This window comes from Azolla caroliniana, unplaced genomic scaffold (genome assembly GCF_043228905.1).
Source record: "Azolla caroliniana isolate FFs.n. ecotype wild unplaced genomic scaffold, voAzoCaro1.0.p SCAF_7, whole genome shotgun sequence".
Classification (NCBI taxonomy): domain Eukaryota; kingdom Viridiplantae; phylum Streptophyta; class Polypodiopsida; order Salviniales; family Salviniaceae; genus Azolla; species Azolla caroliniana.
Window position 1 is genome coordinate 8,654,558 of NW_028230442.1, and position 18,065 is coordinate 8,672,622.

The following is an 18,065-nucleotide window of genomic DNA, read 5'->3' on the forward strand; positions in this document are numbered from 1 at the left end:
ATATCTAGTACACAGTTATGTATGTAATTGGTCCTTATTGTTTTGTTGGCATCATGTGCATAGTTGCTCCCTTGTAGTATTTACACTTGGCACATGCATGCATACCTACATGCTCTATTGTAGATTCACATGCGTGCAACAAGTATGCATGCCATGTAGTATAAATAGAGGAGTTCACCTTGAAGGAATTCAAGGTGAACAACACTAGTTATGGAGTCTTTCAGTTAATACTACTCATCCATTTGTCTATCTTCTTTCTTGTCTCTTGAGCTTATGATCTATCCGTGACAAAGGTGAAGTATAATGCCGACGGCTCCGTAAATTGTTACAAAGTTCGACTCGTAGCGAAAGGATACGCATAAACACATGGAGTCGACTATGAAGAGACCTTTGCCCCGGTGGCAAAGATGATGACAGTGTGGACCGTAATTGCACTCGCAGCGGCGAAAGGGTGGCACCTCCACCAAATGGACGTCAAGAATGCTTTCCTCCAAGGCGAATTAGAAGAGGAGGTGTACATGGTACAACCTCCAGGCTTCGAATTGCGCATTCATCTGAACACCGTGTGCCGACTCAAGAAGCCACTCTACGGCCTCAAGCAAGCACCGCGTGCTTGGCATTAAAAGATTATGCAATATCTTCATCAAATCGGCTTTCGAATGTCGAAATCCGACAACTCCCTCTACGTACGACACGACTCTAGAAGCTTAATTGTCATCATCCTATACGTGGATGATATGGTCATTGCAGGTGAAAGTCTAGTCGACATCAATAAGGTCAAGTCCATCCTCTCCGGAAAATTCGAGCTAACGGACATGAAGGAGTTCCATTACTTCCTGGGCATCGAAGTAATTCGGATTCCGACCGGCATTATGATCTCTCAACGGCACTACATCCTCAACTTGTTATACAAGTTTGGGATTACTGAGTGCAAATCGGTGGCTACGACTCTCGATGGAAACCTCACACTAGATGCGGACTCCGGCACAGACGAGTGCGAGCCGACTCAATATCGTCAACTGATCGGGAGCCTCATCTATCTCACGATCACTCGACTCAACCTTAACTATCTAGTCGGACTCCTTAGCTAATTCATGCAAACTCCGCGAGATACCCATTTCGATTGCGCTAAGCGAGTATTACGATACTTGAGCGGCACAATGGATTACGACGTTCTCTACGCATTGGCCACGCCAATACGACTCGAAGGGTACACAAACACGGACTGGGCAGGCTACAAAGCCGATCGACAATCGACCTCTAGATTTGTCTTCTCACTCGGTAGCTGAGCAATATCTTGGAGTAGTAAGAAATAGCCTATCGTCACACTTTCGAGTACAGAGGCCGAATACAAGGGCGCAACCGTAGCTGCATGTGAAGCCGTATGGCTCAAGAGGATTTTGAAGGATTTGGGTGTTCCCATCAAAGATCCGACTCCCATTTACTGCGACAACATGAGCAGTATATATCTGGCTCGGAACCTGGTGTTCCACACACACACAAGGCATATCGAAGTGCACTACCACTTCATTTGAGAGAGTGTTCACGCCGAAGATGTTGATCTTCTACACATTAACACAAATCTTCAGACAGTCGACATCTTCAACAAGGCCCTAGGATCCGACAAGCTTCGGCAATTCATGTCAAACCTCAGATTGACGATCCGTGACTTGCCAAGCTTGAGAGGGAGTACAAGAGAGAACTGGATACTGTCCGAACCAGGTACGAGCCGAAGCGGACACCGGAGATCGTCTGAACCGGATACCAGCCGAAGCAGACATCAATCAAAAGGACCCGACCCGAGTTGAGCTTGATGGGGCGTGTTGACAATCAAGCTCAACATAATGCAATGTGTGAACACACCTTTTGAGAATCCATGATTACTCAAAGGTCAAGAGTCACACCACTACTCTCTACACATTAACTATGTGTCATAGAATCATATTCTATGACACATAACTAATGAGTTACATATTCCCCATGACTATTATTCTTCACATTCCCCAAGAGAGAGAGGGGTTGTTGTAAGTTAATGAAGAGAGAGGGTGACTCTATATAAAGCACCCTCCTCATACTTCATACGAAGTTGGTTGTGACTCCTTATTATGCTACATTTGTAATTCTTATTCTACTTGTGAAATATACACCTTCTTCTCCAGTATTCCTTTTTCTATCTATCTTGTATTCTTTCATCTCTCCTCTAATTCCTCTCACACATACACATAACACACATCTCTTCTGCTACACAAGAATCATACCCGATTCTTTACATATTCTTTGAATGCTTGATAAGCTTGACTTTTCTACTTGAGAAAATGCAAGATTGTAAATCGACTAAAGTCATCTATAAAACTAATGAAATATTTGGCTCCACTAAGAGAAGGGGTTGGAAAAGTTCCACATAGATCACTATGTACTAATGCAAGCGGGGTAGTGGCTCTAGATCTATGCTTTGCGAAGGGTCATTGGGGCATTTTCCCAAGGATACAACTTTCACACAAAGAGATGGGCTTGAAAGGTTCTTTTGGCAAACCATGGACTAGATTATTACATTGTAATGTTTTTTTTAGCATTGAAATGCATATGACCTAGACGAAAATGCCAAAGAGAAGAGGGAGAATGAAGATTGGTTAGAGATATAGAAGATTGAATTGGGGTAGAATGGTGTGCTTCTAAAATAAGAGATGTAGGAATGCATTTTATGGGATATAAGCCTCCTTCTCATTTACAACATGTTCTAATAAGTTCTCCATTGGAGGCTTTATGTTTAATAATAGCATGGTTAGGATGAATATGACTTCAAAAATAATATCACCCTTGCCAATAGCTTGTTTAGTCCCATTATTTCCAAATCTTACAATGATAGGAGGTTCAACTTCCTTATAGTTACATAACCAATCTTTTCTATTAGTTAAGTGGTTAGTAGCACCAGTGTCAAGATACCATATGTCTTTTACATTAGTTGGATTTGGAGTGGTAGCGGAAAGTGATTTGGCAATGAATGCTTGAAGGACATCGTCATACTTGTCACCATTTTGATATCCATCTCCTACGGCTTTTTCATCATCAATCACTTCTTCAACAAGATGGGCTTGTACACGCCTCCACGGTTGATAATTCTTGAAATTTGACTTTGCGCGACAATCTTTTGTTGCATGATTTGTACGTTTGCATATTAAACAATAGGTGTTGTTGAACCGCATTCCTCATTGGTTAGTGTTTTGATCTTTCTTTATCCATGGCTTTCAGCTTTCTCCTCTTTGAGTGAATCTTCAGTTTTTGTATGCTATCATTGCCACACTTGGAGTTGAATGTGAAGACCTTTGTAAGCACATTGTTTCTTCCTATCTAATGTTTGCAAGAAGATCAATTAGAGTTGGACAATTTATAGAGTTTTGGGTGGTTCTGAAAGTGGACCACGAGTGAGGAAGAGCACCAAGAAGGACAATCTTCTGTAATTTATCATGGATTTCTAATATCGAAGTTAAGACATCATCTAATTTCTTTTGCCATATTAATAGAAATTCACCAACCAGTTGTTTGCCATTCATTTTGTAATTAACAAGCGCTTGAAGTGTATGCGCTTGTTGGGCATCATTTTTTGGCTCGTAGATAGTTTGTAAATGCTTCCACATTTCATGAGCCGCCTCCATTTTTCACAATGTTTCTCCGGTGCCATCACTTACGTGCATTAGAATTTCCATTCTTGTGCATAGGTATTTTTCCTCATACTCTTCAAGTTCTTTGCCTTTTTCAAGTTTTGTCGACGATCCTGAAATTATGTCCCATACTTTATTATATTTAAAAAGTAATTCTAATCTTGCCTTCAAATTTTGATAGTTTGTGTCCGATAATTTCTCGATCATGAATTTTCGCATGTTGAATTGTGACGATGACATAGATTGTGCCATTCTTGTAGAGCGTTGTCTGGATCAGCACACGGAAAACACAAAATTGTCTTTCATTACTTGACGATCTTGGACACTATGAATATGATTATTTTTGTATGGGCATGAAAGTTAAATTATGATAAGGGCATGTGTCTTGTGATTTAAGAAAGGCATAGACTATAAGGTTATTAGGTCGTTGGCTCTGATACCATGTGGGGAAAACAAGAGAAAGAGTAATAGAAAGAAAAGGGGGGGAGAGAGAGAGAGAGAGAGAGAGAGAACAAAAACAGTTATATTATTACACCCTAACTATTACATCATTGGTGGAGAGAACAAAAACAGTTATATTATTACACCCTAACTATTACAACATTGGTGGTCGCTTTATAAGCCCACCACCGATATAGTTATGGTTTCCTTCTCATGAAGGAAACTGTATTCCTAAGATTAATAACTATTTATTTATTTATTTTTGCTTATAATTATTATTATTTTCCAAACGCTATTCGGCCGCATGTCCGAGCATCGATTCTCTATCCGGCTAGTCTTCTTGGCCATTGGTCTCGGGTTGGCCGTCTATTCTGGACGTTGTCATCTATCTTTGTCACTGTTTTTTATCGTCGTTGTCCACCTCTATCTAGCCATTCTATTTGTCTCTCCATGTTCTATCATCATCCTAAATCCCCGTCTCCATCTCTGTCGCTTCGTCTGTCATTGTGTGTCTGTCCGGCCCCCGCCATTGTTCGGCCGCCTATCCAACCATTGCACCGATTATGTTTCCACCACTCTGGCTTCTGTCTGGCCACTCCACCCACTCTTCAGCCACTTCGGTCGTTCTTCGCTGTCCGATCCGGCTGTGTTCGTCCGATCCGGCCCGTCCACTGTTCGGGCGCATGTCCGACCATCTATCTGTCTTTGTCCAGTTGTCATCTCGGCCACCCTACTATCCGTCTGGTTCCGTCATCTCAATCCTCTATCCATTTCTTTGACCCTCTGGCTACTCCAGCCACTTATCCGGCTATTCTAAAACATTCCGATCGTCGTCTTGGCGCTTCTATCTCTATTCTCGTTGGCTATTTCGGCGGCTCCATCGCTATGCATCCCTGCACTGTCTTGTCTGGCGCCTGTCCATCCGGTCCGGTCGTCATTGTCTTTCTGGCCCTCCAACTGTCTTTTTGTTTTGGCTGTCGTTCGGGCCGTGTCCGTCCGGTTAATTCCATTCTTTTTCCGTTTTGTCTTCTACCTTTGTCATTTTCCATCAATGTCTGCCTTGTCTGTTTACTTTTCATTTGTGACATTTCAGTCAGTTTGCGTCCCTTTGGCCCATTTTGGTAGTGTATTTTCAGTCGTCCAGGTCTAATGTGTTCGCAACTCCGTCTTCGTCAGCTTTTGCTCTTCCTATCTTAACCTACTCTGGTCCTGGTTCTGATTTTGGTTCCAGATGTCCAGATGTCTCTACATCACTTCTTCAGGGACCATCCCTTTTCCGTCCTCTGCACTTCCTGTCAACCTCAGCTCCATGCACTACTTCTTGTCCGGCAATCTCCTAGTGGGCTTCTCTATTTCCCGATTCCGGTCTTGGCTATGTCCGTGTTACTTTGTTTGGAACCATCTCTTGTGCATTCTCAACACTTCTTGCTGACCTCTGCTCCACACACTGCGTCTTCCTCTGCAGTCTCCTGGTGGGCTTCTCGTTCCAATCGTGCTAGCACTGGTTCCCTCTATTTCTTGCATCCGGAGTTTCTTTGTCGGTTCCTTCTTTGTCGCAGTTTGTCCGGCCATGTTTTTATTGTTGCATCTTGCACCACGCTTTTTGGAACACGTACGTTGTTGCTAACCACACACTCACACAAACGTTGTTGCCATTCTCGCACTATTGTTGATTCCATTTCGAGTTCTTTTGCACATACTTCCATCGCATATCATTCTACGACTTCCTCTTGCACATCATCGTGTTGCATTCCTCGACGGTTTCCAATCACCATCACCATTTCCCGCACATTGTCCATTTGATTTCTCACAAATCATCGCCACCATTATCGCACATTTCGTCGTTGTTGTCTCCACCACGTATTAGTCTTCGACTTCGTCTCCAAAGGCGGGTCTCCTTAGTGGTCGCCAAAATAGTGTCGTGGGTTTTAGGGTTAGGGTTAATGATAATGGTGATAAAGATAGGAATAGGGTTAACGATGATGATGGTAGTGATGATGACTGATGTGATGGCGAGATTAAGAAGCATTGCGGGGTGGGCGGTGGTGCCTAGAATGGCTCCACCCCCCTCCCAAGGGGGTTCAACGTAAGAGAGAAGGAAGATAGAGAAAAATGACAAGAGAGAGAAATTGAGAGAGAAATGTTCATTTCATGTTTCATTCAACCATAAGGGGTTAAATAGTTACAACAGGGGGTAGATACATAGGGGTGCAAGCTCCCTTGTCCATTCACACTAATCACTCACTCACACCTCCTTATATTCGTCCACATGCATACACATGTGCATGTGTACACATACACGTCTACTCACACTCACAATTACACTTACACATTTACACATACACATTAACAACATTATAGCATTCAACCCTCGCTCATCACACTCTACATCTCCCGTACATCCGGTACGGTAACAGGTGTTGGCATCTGCTGCCTCCTTGTCTGTTTGGCCTCCTGTTGATTCGGCTCCTCCGAATCAAACTCCTTTTCAGAATCAGCTGCCTCCAATTCGTTCCAACTCTTGTTTGAATTGGCAGTCTCCAACTCGTCCTCAATTTTCAAACCCTTTACCACATCGGACCATGTCCGTGTCTTGGTCTTTCCAGCTTTTCTTCCTCCTTTTTCGGTTGGCTTCGGCTTGGGCTCTCCATTCCGATGGCTTCCCTTGCATCCGGTCTCGGCTTCTTTTGTCGTCTCGTGCACTCTGATTTCTTCAATCGGGCCAAAATCGAAATTGGTTTCCGACTCGGCTTTTCGGTCGTCTTGCTCATTCCTCACTCTCAAGGTCAGCATATCGAGGTATTGCACACCTAGTGCATTGGAAAATTGCCGCAATTTGTCTAAACCGAGAGGTTTGGTGAAGATATCAGCCACATGTTGATCCGTCGGAACATGTAGCAGTTCCACTTCACCAGAGAGAACGCGCTCTCGGACAAAAGGTAGTGCACCTCAATGTGCTTTGTCCAGGCATGAAAGACAAGGTTCTTAGCCATCTAAATGTTGCTGAGGTTGTCACAATAGATCATCGCCGGATCAGACACCTCCACTCCCAAATCCTTCAGAAGCCTTTTTAGCCATATGGCTTCGCATGTCGTGACAGCCGCTCCTCGGTACTTGGCCTTAGTGCTCGATGGTGCAATTGTCGACTGCTTCTTACTGTTCTAGGCGACCGCAGTGCTCCCGAGTGAAAAACCCATATCCAGATGTAGACCTACGATCACCGACATTTCCTTCCCAATCGGCATTCATGTAGATGACAAGTTGTCTAGCTACACCGGTCTGATACAACAACCCCTCTCCTTAGTGCCACTGATGCACTTTAGTATTCAGTTGCACGCACTAAAGGTGCTCCATAGTTGGATGTGCCATAAATTGACTAATTAGTCTGACCGAATAACTAAGGTTCGGTCGGGTGATGGTCAGATAGATACAGCTTCCGACTATCTGTCGGAACCTTGTCGGGTCGCATGTCGTTCCGCAGTCAAGGCAAAGCTTTAAATTCTGGTCCAGAGGAATCGAGACGGATTTGTAATCCGTCATACCGAATTTGAAGAGCATACTCAACACATAGTGGCGTTGACTGATTAATATGTCTTCCGGGGTGCGGATCACTTCGATCTTGAGGAAGTAATGAAGGTCAACGAGATCCTTCATTTCGAATGATGCCGAGAGAGAACGCACTCTCAGACAAAATAGTAGTGCACCTCGATGTGTTTTGTCCCGGTATGAAAGATGGGGCTCTTAGCCATCTGAATGTTGCTGAGGTTGTCGCAATAGATCGTCGCCGGATCAAATACCTCCAGTCACAGATCCTTCAGAAGCCTCTTTAGCCATATGGCTTCGTATGTCGCGATAGCCGCTCCTCGGCACTCGACCTCAGTGCTCGATGATGCAATTGTTGACTGCTTCTTACTGTTCCAGGCGACTGCGGCGCTCCCGAGTAAAATGCATATCCGGATGTAGACCTATAGTCACCGACATTTCCTTACCAATCGGCATCCGTGTAGCCGACAAGTTGTTCGGCTAGACCGGTCTGATACAGCAACCCCTGTCCTTGGTGTCACTGACGTACCTTAGTATTCTGTTGCGCGCACTAAAGGTGCTCCATGGTTGGATGCACCATAAATTGACTAATTAGTCTGACCGAATAATTGAGGTCTGATCGGGTGATGGTCAGATAGATACGACTTCCGACTATCTATCAGAACCTTGTCGGGTCGCATGCCATTCCACAATTGGGGCAAACCTTCACATTCTGGTTCAGAGGAGTCGAGACGGATTTGCAATCCTTCATACCGAATTTGAAGAGCATACCCAACACATAGTGGCGTTGACTGATTAGTATGTCTTCCGGGAAGGTCACCGAGATCCTTCATTTCGAATGATGCCGCGAGCTGGGACTTTACACGGCCGATTTTGTCCAGGTCAGTGCCCGCGATGACTAAATCATCAACATAAAGTAAAATACTAATCGGCCCGTTTCAACCTTGCCGGATGAAGAGTGAAGAGTCTGATTTTGACGGAGCAAACCCCATCCGATGCAGTCTCTACGTGATCTTCACATTCCAGGCGTGTGGGGCTTGCTTAAGTCCGTAGAGGGACTTCTTCAATCGGCACATTGTCAATGTATTCATTCCGGACTGAAAAGCAGGGGGCGGAACCATAAAGACTTGTTCCTCAAGATCATCTTGCAAGAATGTATTTTTCACATCCAACTGATGTAGATGCCCCCCCTTCGCCTCTGCCACCGCAAGCAAGACACGAACGGTCGTCATCTTTGTGACCGGTGCAAATGTCGTATCATAGTCGATGTCGTGCTGTTGCCTGTAGCCGTTGGACACTAACCGGGCCTTGGACCGGTTGACGGAGCCGTCAGTGTTGTATTTAACCTTGTATACCCATCGACTTCACTTCTTTCGGTATGTCCACCAAGTCCCACATCTCTCTCTCTATGAGTGCGTGCATCTCTTCTACCATGGCCTTCTGCCAGTTCGAATCCTTAGCCACTTCTACGTAGCTCTCCGGATCACGCATGGCTGCCACGTTCACTATGTACGCATAATGATGCGCCATGTACTTATATCCATACCTTTGTCCGGCGTTCTTCTAGAGGGTGGATCGGCATAACTTCCTGTTAGCCGATTTCAAGACCCTCTTGGCCGGATTAGACTTCATCTCCTAGGGTTCGTCTTCCTTCTGTCCGGAGTTGGATTCACTCCAATCCGGCTCGTCTCTACTAGTGGCGTATTCTTGCATCTTCTTCCAAGAAGTTTTGGGTTGAGGCGCTGATGATAGTGACCTATGTGATAAACAGATCACCCTCATCACCCTTGGACGGAGACACACCACAAAGAGTATGGACCAGTAAAGACGTGTCTTACCCGCATGTAAAGGTATTCGATTGTCTTGCCTACATGCATGTTGCAAAGCACAAGAGAACAAAATTGGATGCGAAGTCTCGGCCATGAATATTCCTTGGGTACAACGATGATGAGTTTAGCTATCGACTATGGGACTTGGTCAACAAGAAGGTCTTCTTGAGTCGAGACATAGTCTTCATGGAAGACAAGACTATTGTCAACTGGGAGTCAGAGAAGAAGGTAGCGGACTCTGGGTCGACCGATAGAGATTGGTCAGAAGATACAAGGACCCATCTGGCCGAAAGCCGGATGACACTCAAAGAACCGGCCGAATTCGGACAAGAAACCGAACCGATCAAAGAAGAAGAATTGGACACCGGAACCAAACAAGACCCTGAATTGGATTCGGATGAAGAATAGCCGGAGGAACCAGTGGTCAAAAACTAAGGACGGAGATACCCTCTAAGAGAGAGAAGGGCCCCCCTAGAGATTTTCGGATGTAGAGCACGTTTTATTGATTGACGAGGGGGATCCGGAAAGCTTCTAAGAAGGAAAGGAAAACACCCACATCTGCAAGTGGTTAAGTGCCATGCAAGATGAGATGGATTTCCTTGCATGAGAATCACACATATGAATTAATGGAGCTGTGAAAAGAATGGCGTGCGGAAGCAATATAGGAAACTGAACAACAGAAAACGCAGGTTTAATGGAAAGCTTAGGTTTGCATAGTACGCACGGGAGAGACAGAGAGAGAGTGTAAAAACCAGAACTATATTCAAAATAATACTCAATCTGTACATCCTGTGTGTTCAATGAACACTTTTATACAAGTCCTTTTTGGACTGACAGAAGTACTGATAGTACTTCAATGCTCATTAAGCAGCCCTACACTAACTCCCAAATATATTCCTTGTGGAATATCTTTCCAATGGCCTCCCAGTTTCTGCACCGATCCGGCCTTCCTACGCACCGGTCTACGTACCGGTACCGATCCGGCCTAACCAATCGGTCCCAACCGATCCGGCCGATGTTGAGGTTGTCTCTCAACACTCCCCCTCAAGCTCAACTTGAGGCTCTTTGGGATCTTCCGGATCACCGCTCCGGTTCCTCCTAGCTCCACGCCTCGCTCGCGCTCCTCGGCCTGTTCGACTCCGCTCGCTTCGACCCTTCCGGTCGGCTTGTCTGCTCCCACAGCCCTTCACAGCTCCCTTGTTGTCGCAGTGTTGGCGCTTCTCCTGCTACCTTCTTTTCCGCTTGGCCCTCGGTTGATTCAGTGTATCCAAATCAAACATTCGAACCGACTCGGCTACCTCCGATCGTTTTTCGCTCTCGTCCGAGTTGGCTGTCTCCAACTAGTCTTCGGTCTTCTTGCCCTTGACGGCGTCATCTCCCCCATGCTTGGTTGGTTTCGGCTCTTTCTTTCGGCGGCTACTCCCCTTATGTCCACTTTTGGACTCTTCCGCGGATCCGCCCTCGGCTTCTTCAGCCGATCCGAAGTCGAATTCGTCATCCGACTCGGTGCCGCGGCCTCTTCCGCTCCCTTCCTACTCCCTTGCTCGGTCTTTCGAGACTGTTCTCCCCCTCAAGTTTGGCACATTGAGGTGATGCAACCCAAGCGCACCCGAGAATTGCCGCAACTTGTCCGAACCAAGGGGCTTGGTGAAGATGTCGGCAGTTTGCCGATCCGTCGGAACATACTGAAGTTCGACTTCACCAGAAAGGACACGCTCACGGACAAAATGGTAGTGCACCTCAATGTGCTTGGTCCATGCATGGAAAACGGGGTTCTTCGCGAGTTGGATGCTACTGAGGTTGTCGCAGTAGATCGTCGTCGGATCGGACACCTCCCCTTGCAGGTCCTTAAGTAGCCGCTTCAACCATATGGCTTCGCATGTCGCGACAGCCGCTCCTCGGTACTCAGCTTTGGTGCTCAACAGTGCAACTGTCGGCTGCTTCTTACTGCTCCACGCTATCGTGGCACTCCCAAGAGAGAATGCATAGGGGTTGAATTCACGGACTCTCGGGTTCGAAGATACCGAATGAGATATATCAAATTAGCATGCCCGGTAACTCACGTATGGTTCCCAAAGCGAGTCCCCAGTTACATAAAAAATCTACTTGCTAAGCCTCTCAACGAATCAGAAAGCCCAATAGCCGGACTTGGATCGGTGATCGATGGCATTGCCAGCCCAATCAACATCGGTGTAGCTGACCAACTGCGAGGTTGTACCAGTCCGATATAGCAGTCCCCGGTCCTTAGTGCCACTTATGTACCGCAGTACGCGTTGCGCACACTGAAGGTACTCCTCGGTAGGTCGCACCATGAACTGACTGATCACCCCGACCGGATAACTGAGATCGGGTTGGGTGATTGTCAAGTAGATAAGGCTTCTGACAATTATTCGGAACCTTGTTGGGTCGCATACCTATCCGGAATTGGGGCGAAGCTTGACAGTTATATCCAGAGGAATTGAGACAGGCTTACAATCAGCCATCCCGAATTTGAAGAGCATACTCAGCACATAATGGCATTGGCTAATCAATATGCCTTCGGGGGTATGGATCACTTCGATCCCGAGGAAGTAATGAAGATCCCTCAGATCCTTCATGTCGAACGATGCCGCAAGCTGGAGCTTCACGCGGTCGATTTCTCCTAGGTCGGCGCCGGTGATGACCAAGTCAATAACATATAGTAAAATACTAACCGGACCGAATCGACCTTTCCGGATGAACAGGGAAGAGTCCGATTTTGACGTTGCAAAGCCCATCCGACGCAGTTGCTGCGTGATCTTCGCGTTCTAGACACGCGGGGCTTGCGTCAGTTCGTAAAGGGACTTCTTCAATTGGCACACTGCCGACGTGTTCGTTCCGGAATGAAATCCGGGGGGTTGTACCATGTACACCTGTTCCGCACGCTCACCTTGCAAGAACGCATTCTTTACATCCATCTGATGTAACTGCCACCCCTTTGCCGTAGCTACCACGAGCAAAACACGGACAGTCGTCATCTTCGCGACCGGGGCAAACGTCTCATCGTAGTCGATGTCGTGTTTCTACGCGTAGCCTTTTGCCACTAACCGGGCCTTGTATCCGTTGATCGAGCCATCAGTGGTGTACTTGACCTTGTACACCCACCTACATCTGATCAGCTTCACACCCTGAGGTGCGTCAACCAGGTCCCAGGTCTCATTTTCTGCCAATGCTTGCATCTTTTCCTCCATCGCGGCACGCCAATTCACGTCCTTAGCCGCTTTTGCGTAGCTCTCCGGCTCACGCACTTCCGCTACACGGGTCATGTACGCATAATGATGCACCATGTACTCATTGTATCCGAACCGTACAATTGGGTTCTTCTGGCGGGTAGATCGGCATATCGGTCATTAGCTGATGTCGAGGTCTTCTCGGCCAAAGTGGACTTCGCTCTTGAAGACCCATCACCGCTCCCCTCAGAGTCGGACTCGTTCCTATCCATGTCGGAATCCGACACCTTCTTCTTCCCTTTCTCTTTGCGCGTAAGCCGTCTACTCAGCTTCCTGTGCGGGGAATGCACAGCCGAGTCTCCACTACTCGCCGACTCTTCATCGGACTGGTCGAACCGACTCAGTCGTCCATTCGGTCCACTTAACCGAAACAAAATCGGACTCTCTTCGCAGGTCCCAATTTCAGGCTCATCCGAAGGCATCTCAATCTCGCTGACCTCACCGTCAAAGCTTGGATTGGAGTTGAGATCCGAAGTTGGAGGCAAGTACCAGGACGCGGACTCATCAAACACAACGTCACGGCTCACACGCGCTTGTTTGGTGCGCGGGTTATAACACTTATAACCCTTTTGCTCGTCTGAGTAACCGACCAAGATACATTTCTCAACCTTTGCATCCAGCTTCCTCCGTTTCTCCTTTGGCACATGCACATACGCAATGCTACCGAAAACTCGTAAGTGTCACAAGTTCGGCTTCGTTCCGAAATATAGCTCGTGCGCCGACGCTTTGTCTCCGATCCGGTTCTGGATGTATACCGCGGTCCTTATTGCCTCGGCCCAATAGAACTTGGGTAAGCTCTTCTCCTCCAGCATTGCCCATGCCGCTTCCACAACCGATCGATTTTTCCTCTCGGCCACGCCGTTTTGCTCCGACGTGTATCTACAACTGAATTTGTGTCGAATTCCCATCTATTGTAGATAACTGTTGAATTGACCGGAAAAGTATTATTTTCCGCCATTCGACCGCAGGCACCTGATCTTTCTTCCTGTTTCCGTTTCCACGAACCCTTTGAGGTCCCGGAAACAGTCAAAGACTTCGCTCTACCTCTCAATGAGGTAGATCCACGTGTGCCGCGTGTAGTCGTCGATGAAGGAGACGAAATATCGGTTCCTGCCAAGACTAACATTTTGTGTCAGCCCCCACACATCAGAGTGTATCAAGTCGAGCTTGTTCCGGCTTTGGTTACGCTCGTTGGGGAAAGGAAGTCAGTGTTGCTTCCCAAGCTGGCAAGCTTCACAAATTTGTGCCTTCCGGCCACCAAATTTGGGTAATCCGAACACTACTTGTTTCGATTGCAGGTCTTGACGCCGCTGGTAGTTGACGTGGCCTATCCACTTGTGCCATAAGTCGATGTCCGACTCGACTTTTTGTCCCTTTTCGAACATTGCGGTGCCACCATCAGTAGAGTCGAGGATGAACATCCTCCCATCTTTGCGCCCTTGCGCAATAACACGGCCTTCTTCCTCAATGAAGCACCCGAGGTGTGTAAACCAGACCTCCATCCCTTGGTCGACGATCTGTCCGACCGACACCAAGTTCTTCGTGATTGTTAGAACGTGCAGCATGTTCATGAGTTTCCCTTTCTGCCCAACATGGCTCAGGGGAACTTCTCCAACATTCGCGATCAGATGCGGAGTGTCGTCTCCGGTTGCAACTACTCCCGGTTGCATCAGTTTTTCTAGGTACGAGAACCACTCCTTATGGCTCGTCATGTGATTTGACGTGCCGGAGTCGACGTACCACACCTCGTCCGATTTCGGGGTGGTCTGCTTCATTGAGTTTGCTTCGTGTCTCGTCACGAAGGCAGACCCTTTTCCAGCTTTTCTGGATCCTTCGGCGTAGTGCGATAGCTGTCGGTTTCCTTTGTCAGTATGTCCGGAACCAGATCCGGAACTGGACCTCTCCGACTCAGCGCGCTTTTTCCAGCACTCACTATCCCTGTGACCTTTCTTGCCACAGTACTAGCATTCCGTGGTGGGTTTCCCTTGCCGGCTCTCATCGCCTCGACTCCCCCTGTTTCCGGAGGGTCTGGAATTGCTGTCAGCATCATTTCGGTGCCTCCTTCCTTGATCTCGTCGGCCGTCCCATTGCGCACCAACTCGCCTCGTCCTCCACGTCCACGGGGCCTATCTCCCTCCATGTACAACATCTTGTTGTCGGTGTGCGTGCTCGTTGACACACCCGCGTGGTTCTCCTCTACCAAGAGCATCGACTGTAAGTCGAAAAAGGACGGTGTATTCTCCCGGGTACACACAACAATTCGGAACGCCCCGAACTTCGACGCCAAACCCCCGAGACAGACCTGGACCATCTCGCTTTCCTCGATGTTCACATCGATGGAAGCTAAGGAGTCACATATGTCCTTGATCTTCGAGGTATAGTCAGCCACCGACAAATCGCATTGTCGTAGGTTGCTCAACTCTTGTCGGAGCTTAAGCTTTCTGGTTGTGGTGCTCGCGGCGAAGATCTCCTTCAGATTTTCCCACGCACCCTTCGGCGTTTTTGAATCCCGAACGTAGCTTAATAGTTGTTCGCCCACACAAGACGCGAAACAGTACAACACTCTACTCGCCGATTGTTCCCACGCCGGGAAGTCTTTATGTGTCAATTCGGGTGCTGCGTCATTCGCTCCTTCGACATAGCTCCAGTAATCGTGCCCAAGTAGGTACTGGTGCATCTTGTAGGACCAAGATGCGTAGTTGGTTCTATTGAGCTTCTCCGTCGGAAGCGAGCTAGCCATTCCTCTGTCCATCAGTTTTCTTGTTCTTCTTCATTGGTTTTTCCTTCAAGCAAAGTCGACTGCAGAGGTTCTCAACCCTCACGCTCTAATACCATGAAAAGAATGGCGTGTGGAAGCAATATAGGAAACCGAACAACAGAAAACGCAAGTTTAATGGAAAGCTTAGGTTTGCACAGTACGCACGGGAGAGACAGAGAGAGACAGAGAGTAAAAACCAGAACTATATTCAAAATAATACTCAATCTATACATCGTGTGTGTTCAATGAACACTTTTATACAAGTCCTTTTCGGACTGACAGAAGTGCTGACAGTACTTCAATGCTCATTAAGGAGCCCCTACACTAACTCCCAAATATATTCCTTGCGGAATATCTTTCCGATGGCCTCCCGGTTTCTGCACCGATCCGGCCTTCCTACGCACCGGTCTGCATACCAGTATCAACCCGGCCTAACTGATCGGTCCCAACCGATCCGGTCCTCGGCTTGCTCAGCCAATCCAGCCAATGTTGAGCTTGTCTTTCAACAAGCTGCCGAAAGGAAAGAGAGCGTTCCGGAACAAGTGGGTGTACAAGCTGAAATAGGGAGACGCCAGAAATCCAGTGAGATACAAAGTTCGCATTGTGGTGAAGGGCTTCCAGCATAAGAAAGGAGTGGATTTCGATGAGATCTTTGACCCGGCAGTAAAGATGATATCCATCCGGACTGTGTTGAGAATTGCGACAAGCATGGACCTCGAGGTCGAGAAACTAGATGTCAAGATGGCGTTCCTACATGGTGACCTCGAAGAAGAGATCTACATGCAACAACTGGAGGGATTTGTCAAGAAAGGGAAGGAGCACCCGGTGTGCTGGTTGAAGAAGAGCGACACCACAAGACGCAAGTCGACCACTGCGTGTTCATGAGGAATTTCGACGGAGGCGACTTCCTAATACTACTGTTTTATGTGGATTCCATGTTGATCGTCAGACCAAACCGAATCAAAATGGGAATCTGAGGAAGGACTTCAACCGGACCTTCTTAATGAAATATTTGGGTCCGGCGAGACAGATACTAGGGATGCACATAGTTCAGGACTGGACAAAGAAGCTATTATGGCTGTCACAGGAAAAGTACGTGATGAAGGTGCTCCAATTATTCAACATGTCGGATGCTAAGTCGATCGGGGCGACACTTCCGTCAAATTTCAAATTGTCCGGAAGACAGACTCCGAAGACAAAGGCAGAGAAGTCAGAAATGATGAAGATATTGTATGCCTCAACAGTCAGAAGCCTCATGTACGATATGGTGTGTACCCGACTGGATATTAGATATGCAGTCGGCGTGGTCATCCAGTTCATGAGAACACTGAGCTGCAATCAATTGGATACTACGGTACCTAAAAGGCACCTCGATCATGTGCCTCTGGTTTGGGTTCGGTAGACCCCTATTGGAAGGCTTTACGGATTCAGACATGTTGGTTGATGCAATACCAGTCGGTCTACATCTGGATACGTCATGACATATGCGGGGGAGCTGTATCATGGTAGTCGAGACTACAGAAGTCCATTGCACTGTCCACAATGGAAGCGGAATACATGGCGGTTGTAGAAGCCTGTAAGGATGTAATCTGGATGAAGGACTTCATTGGAGATCTAGGGATCCGACAGGACAAATACTGACTCTATTGCGATAGTCAAAGTGTCATCCACATTGCAAAGAACGCGGCCTACCACTCCCAGACCAAGCACATCTAGAGGAGATATCATTGGCTCCGGCAAAAGGTAGAAGATAAAGAATTTTCGCTGATGAAGATCCATATGGACAAGCGCGGGCCGGATAGGTTGATCATGGTGTTGTCAGCGGACAAGCTGGACACATGCCAGAGACGGATCGGGTTGATGAAGACCCCATGCCAGAGTGAAGGGGTCCGAGATTATTGAGATATCGGTCCCTCCGGATGGGGACCGGTCAAGCCGGATTGGAGGATCCGAAGGAGGAATCAATATCGGATGGATCTGGAAGGATACTCGGAAGCCGAACCGGATAGAACCGGAATAAGTCTGGTCAGATTCAGTATGAACCAGAAGAGAGACAGATATGTAAATACGTTTCATATAGGTCGTTGAGGCTACATTTGTAAATACCTTGTACGTTATATAAGTATAAATATAACTTTGGGAAAATATGATATGTAGTATATCATCATTGTAGTTATTGTTGTACAAAGAGAGAGAGACAGAGAGGGAGAAGGAGAGGGAGAAACAGAAAGCATTTTCTGTTGTAACCGCCGGTTGGTGAAGGTAGAGCTCGAGGTCGTTGCCTCTGAGTCTCATAGCATTGTACCCTTCCTTTCTCATAGTGATAGTTGGAGTATGTGGGCTCCTATGGTTTTTCCGGATTAGGGTTTTCCACGTTAACATTTGGTGGCGTCTTTTCTATCTTGTCAAGTGCATTGCTACTTTCTGTTTACTTCTTCCATCGTGTGTTTAAGACTCGGTTGTGGCCGAGCACTATTCCTATCATCTTCAAATATGCAGAATGTAAAGTGTATGTTGGTCTTACACATGAAGAAGCCAAGTTGCTAGCCTAGGACCACAATAATGATAATGACTATAGAAAAAAGAT